Raw genomic sequence first — 11,893 nt, 5'->3', positions numbered from 1 at the left:
AATCATATAGATCTTTTAGAAATCACATAATTAAGAGAGAACATTAAATGTCATAGATGAGTCACATACACAGCAATATTAAGTACCACATGAGGAAATTATATACTTACTTAAAATTTTTTTTTAAAGATTTGCTGTCATTTAGATTTCTAGTGGAAATCACCTGGTATGTTCTGTAGGAGCAAGGTGTCATATATGTTACTATTTCTTTTAATCAAGAAAGCCAGGGTCTCAAATACAGTTTCCTATTATGAGGAAGACAAGGAATTCAAATCAATAGGTTAAAAGATGGTTCAGCAGAAACAGGAAAGGTATAATTTAGAGACCTTAGAAACTCTGTACATGTAGGTGACTTCCACTAGCAATTTTTGGAAGTCCTAGACCAAATAAAATTTGGAAAAAAAGTCCCTCAGAATGTGTAAACTGCATGGAGAAAGATCAGAGGAATACAGAAATGTATGTGGCTGAAATAATTTTGAAGGAAAAGTTAATCATGTGGTATAGGATGGGTAGGAAAGCAGAAAAATATTTAGTTACTCAGGAAACTGTATATATTATATAATGTGAAAAAAAATTTCAAAAATGAAAGGTGTGCTCCCATACTTCATATCAGGATTCTGCTGGGAGTCAAAGACCCAGAGAAAGCAGCATGGGATGAAATGAAATACAGAAAACAAGCAAAGCATGTCAAAGATCAAAAGATGGTCCTTTTCCTGTGAAACAGCTCTGACAAGAGTTAACTTAAAATTTTTTTTTTTCAAAAGATAATTTTTAAACACTAACTGAGGTTGTCACTTGCAATGAACCTTAACATCCTGGTTCTTATTTATTTACCTGGATAGAGGTTTCTTGAAATCTGTCTCACCACCATCCAAGGCTCTTTTCCTGATTCCAGCTAGGAAATCATGTCTGGTTTGGAAACTGCAAGCCCTGTTCAGGAAACAGGAAATGGGAATTGACCATGTTGGTGACAAAAAGCCATTCTAGAATTCGGTGAGGTCATCAATCTTTTGGAAGGTGTGGCCAGTATAAGGAGTTCCATTTCATTACAAAAGTACCTGGGGAGGACTCAGATCTATGCTCCCAAGGATGCTGAAATACACTGTCACAGAATGAATATAGGTCAACTCCCCCTACTCCCTAAAAAAGGCAGAATGGAAGTATCTTAAAAGAGATTCTAGAAGAGGTAGTCCTAAGTCTTGGGATGTTCAGGTGTTGCTTTCAAGGTAACTCACTGAAAATATAAATTTTTTCCTCTATGAAGAACAGAGTTTTTACTTAGAAATGGGGATAGAATTACTCCATAAAGGGTCCATAAGAAATCATAAAGCCCTGGACCCTAAGCTCCATTTGGTCCAGTAGAAAGATGGAGAGTCACGGAGGAGAAACTGTTCTTACCCAGAGAGATCAGGTTCCTGTAGTTCTCCAGCATTATTCCCTGTGTAGATTCCTTTGTGTGGGGTCCATTAACTTCCATCCTTCCCAGGTGAAGTCTACTGGCACATCCCTGAATGTTATTGATTCCTAAAGTACATTATAATAATACAAAATTATCCATTACATAACCTATTGTGAAGAAAAATACACAGAATATTGATAGGGAGATTCATGTAAATAGAACATCCTTAATTTGGAAGGGAGCTTGCAGGTCATTTAGTCCAATCCCTAAGAGGATATTTGAATATCTTCAGCAAGTAGTCACCTAATCTCTGCCTGGACTGCTCCAAGGATTAAAACTAATTATTTTACAAGGCAGCCTACTCCATTCTCAGAAGCTTTTCATGGTTAGCATAAATTTTTATAATTTGAATAAAAATCTGCCTTCAAGTAACATTTAACCACTGGCTTATGATTTGAAACCGGAAAGCATAAGTTTCTTCCTTCACTAGAGATTTCTTAAATAGTTTAAAATTTTGTTAAATATAGACTACACACAAGAATGTCTACAAAAATCACTATAAACTGAACAACAGTGTGCCCCTACCCAGCTTAAAAAATAAAACATTACCAATACATTTGAACTCACCTGTGTGTCCTTCCTGGATTTTACCCTTGTAGGAGTAATAACCTATCCTAAATGTTGTGTTAAACATTTCCTTGCTTTTCTCTATAGTTTAAAAAAATGTATATGGATCTCTAAACAATACATTGATTAACTTTGCTTCTATTTGAATATTACATAAATCAATTGTATATATCAAACTTAAGTGACCATCAACTTAATATACACTACTATATACATAAAATGTTATATATAAACCTAATGATAACCATAAATCAAAAAGCAGTAACAGATATGCAAAAAATAAAGAGAAAGGAATCCAAGTATATCACTAATGAAAGCCAGCAAACCATGAGAGAAGAGAGCAAGAGAAGAAAGGAACAGAGAAGAACTACAAAAACAATCATAACAAGTTACAAAACGTACATATCTATCAATAATTACTTTGAATGTAAATGAACTAACTGCTCCAATCAAAAGACACAGGGTGACAGAGTGGATAAAAAAACAAGACCCATCTATATGCTGCCTAAAAGAGACTCATTTCAGACTTAAAGACACATGCAGATTGATAGTGAAGGGATGGAAAAGCATTTATCATGCAAATGGATGTGAAAAGAAAGCCAGGGTTTCTGGCCAATATTTATATCGGACAAAACAGACTTTATAACAAAGACTATAACAAGAGACAAAGAAGGACACTTCATAATCATAAAGGGAACAACACAACAAGAAGATAAAACAATTGTAAATATTTATGCACCCAACATGGGAGCACCTAAATATATAAAGTAGCTATTAATAAAGATAAAGGAAGTAATTGACAGTAATACAATAATAGTAGGGGACTTTAAAATCACACATCAATGGATTATCCAAACTGAAAATCAACCAGGAAACAATAGCTTTGAATGACACATTGGACCAGATGAATCTAACAAATATACTTAGAACATTCCATCCTAAAACAGCAGAATACACATTCTTTTCAAGAGCACATGGAACATTCTCCAGAACAGATCACATGTTAGGCCACAAAACAGGTCTCAACAAGTAAAAAAGGCTGAAGTCATACCATGCATCTTTTCTGACCACAACGCTATGAAACTAGAAATCAACCACAAAAAAAAAATCTGGAAAGAACACAAAAAACACATGGAGGTTAAATAACATGGTACTGCACAATAAATGGGTCAACCAAGAAATCAAAGAGGAAATAAAAAAATACATGGAGACAAATGAAAATGAAAATACTATGGTCCAAAATCTTTAGGATGCAGCAAAAACTGTACTAAGAGGGAAGTTTATTGCAATACGGGCCTACCTCAAGAAGCAAGAAACATCTCAAATAAACAACCTAACCTTATACATAAAGGAGCTAGAAAAAGAAGAACAAAAATAAAGATTAGAGCAGAAATAAATGAAATAGAAACTAAAAGAACAATAGAACAGGTCTTTGGAACTAGGAGCTGGTTCTTTGAAAAGATCAACAAAATTGAAAAATGGTTTAGCCAGACTCATGAAAAAAGAGAGGACTCAAACAAAATCACAAATGAAAGAGGAGAAATAACCCAAATAGCAGAAATATAAATGATTATAAGAGAATATTATGAAAAATTATATGCCAACAAATTTGACAACCTAGAAGAAATGGAAAAATCCCTAAAAACATATAATCTCCCAAAATGAATCAGAAAGAAATAGGAAATTTTAAAAGACTGATTACCAGCAATGACATTGAATCAGTAATTTTAAAACTCCCAACAAACAAAAGATCAGGACCAATGGCTTTACAGGTGAATTCTACCAAACATTCACAGAAGAGATAATACCTATTCTTCTCAAAGTATTCCAAAAAATAGAAGAGGAAGGAAAACTTCCAAATTCATTCTTTGGGGCCAGCATCACCTTGATACCAAAACCAGATAAAAACACTAGAAAAAGGGGCGCCTGGGTGGCTCAGTCGCTGGGTGTCTGCCTTCGGCTCAGGTCATGATCTCAGGGTCCTGGTATCAAGTTCGGCTTCTGGATCCCTGCTCCGCGGGAAGCCTGCTTCTTCCTCTCCCACTCCCCCTGCTTGTGTTCCTTCTCTCGCTGTGTCTCTCTCTGTCAAATAAATAAATAAAATCTTTAAAAAAAAACACACACACTAGAAAAAGGAGAACTACAGGCCAATATCTCTAATGAACACAGATGCAAAAATCTTCAACAAAATATTAGCAAACCAAATTCAACAATACATTAAAAAAATGATTCACCACAATTAAGTGGGATTTATTCCTGGGATGCAAGTTGGTTCCATATTCACAAATAAATCAACATGATGCATCACATCAACAAGAGAAAGGATAAAAACCACATGATCATTTCAATAGATGCAGAAAAAGCATGTGACAAAGTATAATACCCATTCATGATAAAAACCCTCAACAGGGGCGCCTGGGTGGCTCAGTTGGTTAAGCGGCTGCCTTCAGCTCAGGTCATGATCCCGGGGTCCTGGGATCAAGCCCCGCATCGGGTTCCCCGCTAGGCGGGAAGCCTGCTTCTCCCTCCCCCACTCCCCCTGCTTGTGTTCTCTCTCTGTCAAATAAATAAATAAAATATTAAAAAAAAAAACAAACCCTCAACAAACTAGGTTTAGAGGGAACACACTTCCACATAATAAAGCCATATATAAAACACCCACAGATAACATCATACTCCTTGGTGAAAAACTGAGAGATTTTCCCCTAACATCAGGAAAAAGACAAGGATGTCTACTTTCACCACTTATTCAACACAGTATTGGAAGCCCTAGCCACAGAACTCAGACAACAAAAATAAATAAAATGCATCCAAATTGGTAAGGAAGGAGTAAAACTTTCACTATTTGCAGATGACATGATACTATATATAGAAAACCCTAAAGATTCCACCAAAAAAACTACTAGAACTGATAAATGAATTCGGTAAGGTCCTAGGATACAAAATCAATATACAGAAATCCATTGCATTTTCATACACTAATAATGAAATAACAGAGAAATTAAGAAAACAATCCTCTTTTCAATTACACCACAAATTAAAAATATCTAGGAATAAACTTAACCAAGTAGATAAAAGATCTGTACGCTAAAAACTATAATACACTGATTGAGAAAATTAAAGATGACACAAACAAATGGAAAGATATTCCCTGCTCATGAAGAGGGAGAACAAATATTGTTAAAATGTCCATACTGTCCATAGCAATCTATAGATTCCTGCAATCCTTATCAAAATACCAACAGCATTTTTCACAGAACTAGAACAAATCATCTTAAAATCTGTATGGAACCACAAAGACTGTGAATGGCTAAAGCAATCTTGAAAAAGAACAAAACGATCCCAGATTTCAAGATATATTACAAAGCTGCAGTAATCAAAACAGTATGGTACTGGTTAAAAACAGACACATAGATCAATGGAATAGAGTAGAAAGCCCAGAAATAAACTCATGATTATATGGCCAATTAATCTTTGACAAAGGAGGCAAGAATATGCAATGGGAAAAAGAGACTTTAATAAATAGTGTTGGGAAAACTGGGCAGCTATTGCAAAAGAATGGAACTGGACCACTTTCTTTCACCATACACAAAAATAAAGTCAAAATGGATTAAAGACCTAAATGTGAAACCATAAGAATCCTAGAAGACAGCATAGGCAGTAATTTCTCTGACATTGGCCATAGCAACATTTTTCTAGATAGGTCTCCTAAGGCAAGGGAAACAAAATAAACTATTGAGACTACATCAAAATAAAAAGCTTCTGCACAGCAAAGGTAACAATCAACAAAACTAAAAGACAAACTACTGAATGGGAGAAGATACTTGCAAATGATGTATCTGATAAGGAGTATCCAAAATATATAAAGAACTGATACATCTCAATACCCAAAAAACCCACATAATTCTATTTAAAATGGGCAGAAGACACGAGCAGACATTTCTCCAACAAAGACATTCAAATGGCCAACAGACACACAAAAAGATGCTCAACATCACTAATCATCAGGGACTGCAAATCAAAACCACAATGAGATATCACCTCACACCTGTCTGAATGGCTAAAATAAAAAACACAAGAAACAACAAGTGTTGGCAAGGATGTGGAGGAAAAAGGAACCCTACTGCACAGTTGGTGGGAATGCAAACTGGTGCATCCACTGTGGAAAACAGTATGGAAGTTCCTCAAAAAAATTAAAAACAGGATTACCATTGATCCTATAATTCCACTATGGATATTTACTCAAAAAATATGAAAACACTAATTTGAAAAGATATATGCACCCCTATGTTTATTGTAGCATTATTTACAATAACCAAATTATGGAAGCAACCCAAGTGTCCATCAACAGATGAATGGATAAATATGTGGTATATATAATGGAATCTTCTGCCATACAAAAACGAAATCTTGCCATTAACAACAATCAGGACATATCTAGAGAATACTATGCTAAGTGAAATAAGTCAGTCAGCAAAAGACAAATACCATATAATTTCACTCATTTGTGGAATTTAAGAAACAAAACAAAGGGAAAAAAAAAGAGACAAAAAATCAGGCTCTTCACTACAGAGAACAAAGGGATGGTTACCAGAGGGGAGGTTGGTGGGAGGATGAGTGAAATAGGTGAAGAGGATTAAGAGCACACTTATCTTGATGAGCACTGAGTAATGAACAGACTTGTTGAGTCACTATATTGTATACCTGAAATTAATGTAATACAGTATGTTAATTATACTGGAATTTAAAAAATTTTTAAAAATTAAAAAATATATCTACTTTATAACTCTTCCCGAAGAGGCCTAGATGCAGGTGCAACCCAATAGCAATGAATACTCCTGGCACCCAGGAGAGCAGTAAGATGTATATAAAATTTGTGATTTATATTAGCAGTAACCATTCTCAAAATGAGCTTTTAGAAAGATCCAATTTCTACAGGTACAAAAACTATGAAAAAACTATAACACTTTTTTAAAGGACATTAAAAACTTGAGCTCTCTCTTTCCTTTTCTCTGCCATTGTGGTGTGTGTGGTTGACTGTTCCTTGCCATGTCTTCTCAAAAGACTTTCAGGATCAAGCATTTCCTGATCAAGAAACAAAAGCAGAATTCTCCCATTCCACAGTGGATTCAGATGAAAACTGGTAATAAAATCAGGTACAACTCCAAGAGGAGGCGTTGGAGAACCAAACTGGATCTATAAGGATGGCACATAAGACCGCACATGTATTTATGCTATTTGAAGGTCACGTGCTCCTATCACTCTGTAAACATCCCTACTACCTAAAAATAGACATGTTTTATTCGGGAGGTGATTTTTCTCTGTTACTATGCTTCTGTACCAGTAGGTTGGTTCAGTATAAATATGTGAGAGCTTTTGGCTGAAAAAAAAAATAAAGGACATTAAAAACTTGAAAAATGGAAACCCATACCATGTTTCCTAGATGGACAGACTTAGACTTAATGTCTATCAATTGTCTCCAAACTAATCTATAAATCCAATCCAATTCCAATTATAATGGCGTATTTGCTAAAACTTGGTAAGTTGATTATAAAGTTCTGGTAAAGTCAATGTTCTAGAGTAGTCAAGAAACTTACAAAAAAGGAAAATATCGGAAGCATATTCTACCAGATATCTGCCAGTGCTTTAAATCTCTATTAATCAGGACAATCCTGGTGCACAAATGTATAAATACATCAGTCAAACAGATTAAGGAATAAAGAAACTGTACCAGGTACAGAGATCAATTTGGTTTATAATAAAGACAGCATTTCAGATAACTGAGGAAAACATGACTCATTCAGAAAATATTGCATAGGCATTTGGCTACTCACTTGGAAAAACAGATCTTTACCTCATTGATCCCTAAAAATAAATTTCATAATGCGATACTTTTTCTCATCAATATATGCCTGACAAAAATGTTAAAGCTTGACGGCACCTAATGTTGATATTTACACGTACTGGAAATTGGTATTCTCATTCTTATTCACTAATGATGAGAATCTTTCAAAAGGCATTTTTGAAGGATCTATCAAAATCTTTAACGTGAAAATCTTATGATCTATACCACATTAATACAAGTTTGTAAACTATTTGTGCAAGAATTCTTGCCGTAGCACAGAGTGTAAAATCAAGGAAGTCAGCCACCAAAAGGGGAATAGATGAATAAATTATGGTACAACCATATGATGCCATATACAATCATTTAAAAGAAGAAGGGTGCATCTTGGGGCACCTGGGTGGCTCAGACAGTTAAGCATCTGCCTTTGGCTCAGGTCAGGATCCCAGGGTCCTGGAATCGAGCCCCGCATTAGGTTCCCTGCTGGGCGGGGAGCCTGCTTCTCCCTCTCCCTCTGCCTGCTGCTTCCCCTGCTTGTACACTCACTCTGTCAAAAATAAAATCTTAAAAAAAAAAAAAAGAAGAAGGGTGCATCTAGACACATTTGCACACACACACTCAAAACAAGCAAGACAAAATCCCAATGGTCATATGCCAAACTTGCTAACACTTAAGACTTCACTCTTTAGTTTATAAACTTATTTGTTATTTAATGAAAACCAAAACAGCTGTTTAGAAACAGAAGAAGGCACATCCTACCTCAGACAAAACTGCTAAACGCAGAGCAGCCATAACATCTTCCTATGGGATGCTCCTCTTTGAATGGCAGAGTCCTGGGAAGACATTTACCTGAAGATGAGATAAAAGACATGAAAGTCAAGCCTACCTTGAAAGTCCCCGACACTTTGGCCTGGAAATCCTTACATACCAATTTATATGAGTGCGATGTCCTCACCCAGGAGCACCCATCAGGATCCTCACCATGTCCCTCCCACCTCAGAAGGGTCACAAGAGTTGCTACATTTCCTCACAGATCACAGATAGGGGCATCCGTGGTCCTTGTTGCCAGGGGTCCTGACATTGTCACTTTTTTCCCTAGAGGCCAGCAATAACCACAAAACAGATTAGTTCTGGATATGAGAACACACATACAAGAAAGAGAAGGAAATGTTTGTTGAGTGCTTTCCTTGTTCCAGGGAACTGTATTAAGATTTACATGTATCACCACATTTAATCTTTATCCCAACCTCATACAGAAGCTATAATTTTGCACATTTTCAAGACAAGAAAACTGAGGCTGACAGAGATAATGTCCCCAGTCTCTGGAAGTAATATAGCAAATAATTTGTGGTGACAGGATGTGAAATGAGATCTAATCCCAATACCCACGCTTACCACACCACACTCATCTCTGTCTACAACTATGAAGAAGATCATATATTTCACTTCTTTTTTGCCCTATCATTTAGTGGAGAAATAAGTTTTTTCCTTTTGGGAAGCATATGAACAATCAATTTATTAAATACTTAGAAAATTTTGGCTTCACACATAGAACACCTAGCTTAGTCTTATTCTCTTAAACAGTTTGTATAACATAATTTTTACCTGTAACTTGAATTAGATTTGTTTGAACTAGCTTGTAAAACGATGCGTCATCCTTTCCATTTCTAATGCTTGTAATTTACTAAGGTTTTTGGGGGCTAAATATATTAATAAATTTTGTATATGTTCCATGAATGCTCAAAAAAAAGGTGTATTCTCTCCATGTATTACAAAAATATTTAAATTTAAGGTTTGGCCTTATTAAATATGTTATTTAAGGCCACCTGGTGGCTCAGTAGGCTCATACCTATTTTTAAAATAGGTATATAGAGGGCTTAAATAACATATTTTTTAAAGATTTTATTTGTCAGAGAGAGCACAAGTATCTGCCTTCGACTCGGGTCATGATCTCAGGGTCCTGGGATGGAGTCCCGCATCGGGCTCCTTGCTCAGCAGGCAGGCTGCTTCTACCTCTGCCTGCCGCTCCCCCTGCTTGATTATTGATTATATATTCTATTAATAGGGATCTTTAAATTTAGTATATAGGTACTTTTTATTGTGCTTCACTTTATTGCACTTGGCAGATACTGCGTTTTTTTAACAGATGGAAGGTTTGCAGCAACCCTGTGTTGAGCACGTGTCCTGGCACCATTTTTCCAATAGCAGTTGCTCACTTCATGTCTCTGTGTCACATTTTGGTAATTCTCACAATATTTCAAACTTGATTATTATTAGGGGCACCTGGGTGGCTCAGTCAGTTAAGTGTCTGCCTTCGGCTCAGGTCACGATCCAGGGGTCCTGGGATTGAGCCCAACATCTAGCTCCCTGCTCAGTGGGGAGGCAGCTTCTCCCTCTCCCCTGCTGCTCCCCCTGCTTGTGCTCGCTCTCTCTGTCAAATAAATAGAATCTTTTTAAAAAAACATTATTATTATATTTATTTTGGTGATCTGTGAACAGTGGTCTTTGATGTTATGACTGTAATTCCTTTAGGGTGCCTCAAACCCTGCCGATTTAAGACAGCAAACTTAATTGATACATGTTGTGTGTTCTGCTCCACTGAACAGCCATTCCTCTGTCTCTCTCCCTCTCTTTAGGTCTCCCTAGTCCCTGAGACACAACAATATTGGAATGAGGCCAATTAATAATCCTACAATGGCCTGTAAGTGTTCAAGTGAAAGGAAGATTTGCATGTCTCTCACTTGAAATAAAAAACTGGAAATGATTATGCTTAGTGAGGAAGGCATGTTGAAAGCCAAGAGAGGCCAAAATCTAGGTCTCTTGAACCAAACAGCTGTGTTGTAAATACAAAGGAAAAGTTCTTGAAGGAAATGTAAGGTGCTTCTCCAGTGAACCTACAGATGATAAGAAAGCGAAACCACCTTATTGCTGATGTGGAGAAAGTTTCAGTGGTCCAGACAGAAGGTTAAACCAGCCCCAACATTCCTGGAAGCCAAAGCCTAATGCAGAGCAAGGCCCTAACTCCCTTCAATTCTATGAAGGCTGAGAGAGATGAGGAAGCTGTAGAAGAGAAGAAAAGTTTGAAGCTAGCAGGGGTTGTTTCATGAGGTTTAAGGAAAGAAGCCGTCTCCATAACATAAAAGTGCAGGGCAAAGCTGCAAGTGCTGATTTAGAAGCTGCAGCAAGTTATCTAGAAGATCTAGCTAAGATAATTAATGAAAGTGGCTGCACTAAATAACAGATTTTCAATGTAGACAAAACAGCCGTCTATTGGAAGAAGATGCCATCTAGGACTTTCAGAGCTAGAGAGAAGTCAATGCCTGGTTTCAAAGCTTCAAAGAAGAGGCTGACACTCTTGCTAGGGGCTAACGCAGCTGGCGATTTAAGTTGAAGCCAATGCTCATTTACCATTTTGAAAATCCTAAGGCCCTTAAAAATGATGATAAATCTACTCTGCCTGTGCTCTATCAGTGGAACAACAAAGCCTGGATGAGAGCACATCTGTTTACAACATAGTTTACTGAATATTTTAAGCCCACTGTAGAGACTACTGCTCAGGAAAAAAGATTCCTTTCAAAATATTATTGCTGATTGACAATGCACCTGGTCACCCAAGAGCTCTGATGGAGATGGACAGTGAGATTTATGTTGTTTTTATGCCTGCTAACACAACGTCCACTCTGCAGCACACAGATCAATGAATTTCCACTGTTGAGTTTTCTTATTAAGAAATACATTTTGTAAGGTTATAGCTGCCATAGGTAGTGATTGCTCTGATGGGTCTGGGCAAAGTAAACTGAAAACCTTCTGGAAAGGATTCACCATTCTAGATGTTGTTAAGAACATTCGTCATTCATGGGAAGAGATCAAAATATCAACATGAACAGGAGTTTGGAAGAAGTTGATTCCAATCCTATGGATGACTTTGAGGGACTTCCGTGGAGGAAGTAACTGAAGAAGAGGTAGAAATGGCAAAAGAACTAGAATTAGAAGTGGAACCTGAGCATGTGACTGAATTGTTGCAA

The 11,893-nt window shown here is 36.6% G+C and overlaps 1 protein-coding gene across 1 annotated transcript in view; it reads right to left on the bottom strand.

Moving 5' to 3' along the window:
* Positions 1-4,071: 4,071 nt before the first annotated feature.
* Positions 4,072-11,893, bottom strand: part of ZNF286A (zinc finger protein 286A) — a 38,741-nt gene continuing 30,919 nt past the window's right edge. The window contains exons 8-9 of the transcript XR_004302649.1: positions 8,628-8,963; positions 4,072-4,108 (exon numbers count right to left, since the gene is read on the bottom strand). The gene's annotated coding sequence lies outside the window, so the exon portion shown is untranslated. The remainder of the gene's footprint in view (positions 4,109-8,627; positions 8,964-11,893) is intronic.

This window comes from Phoca vitulina, unplaced genomic scaffold (genome assembly GCF_004348235.1).
Source record: "Phoca vitulina isolate PV1807 unplaced genomic scaffold, GSC_HSeal_1.0 scaffold47, whole genome shotgun sequence".
In the NCBI taxonomy this organism is placed as follows: domain Eukaryota; kingdom Metazoa; phylum Chordata; class Mammalia; order Carnivora; family Phocidae; genus Phoca; species Phoca vitulina.
The sequence above is the reverse complement of the archived record's forward strand: the minus strand, read 5'-3'. Positions and strand labels throughout refer to the sequence as shown.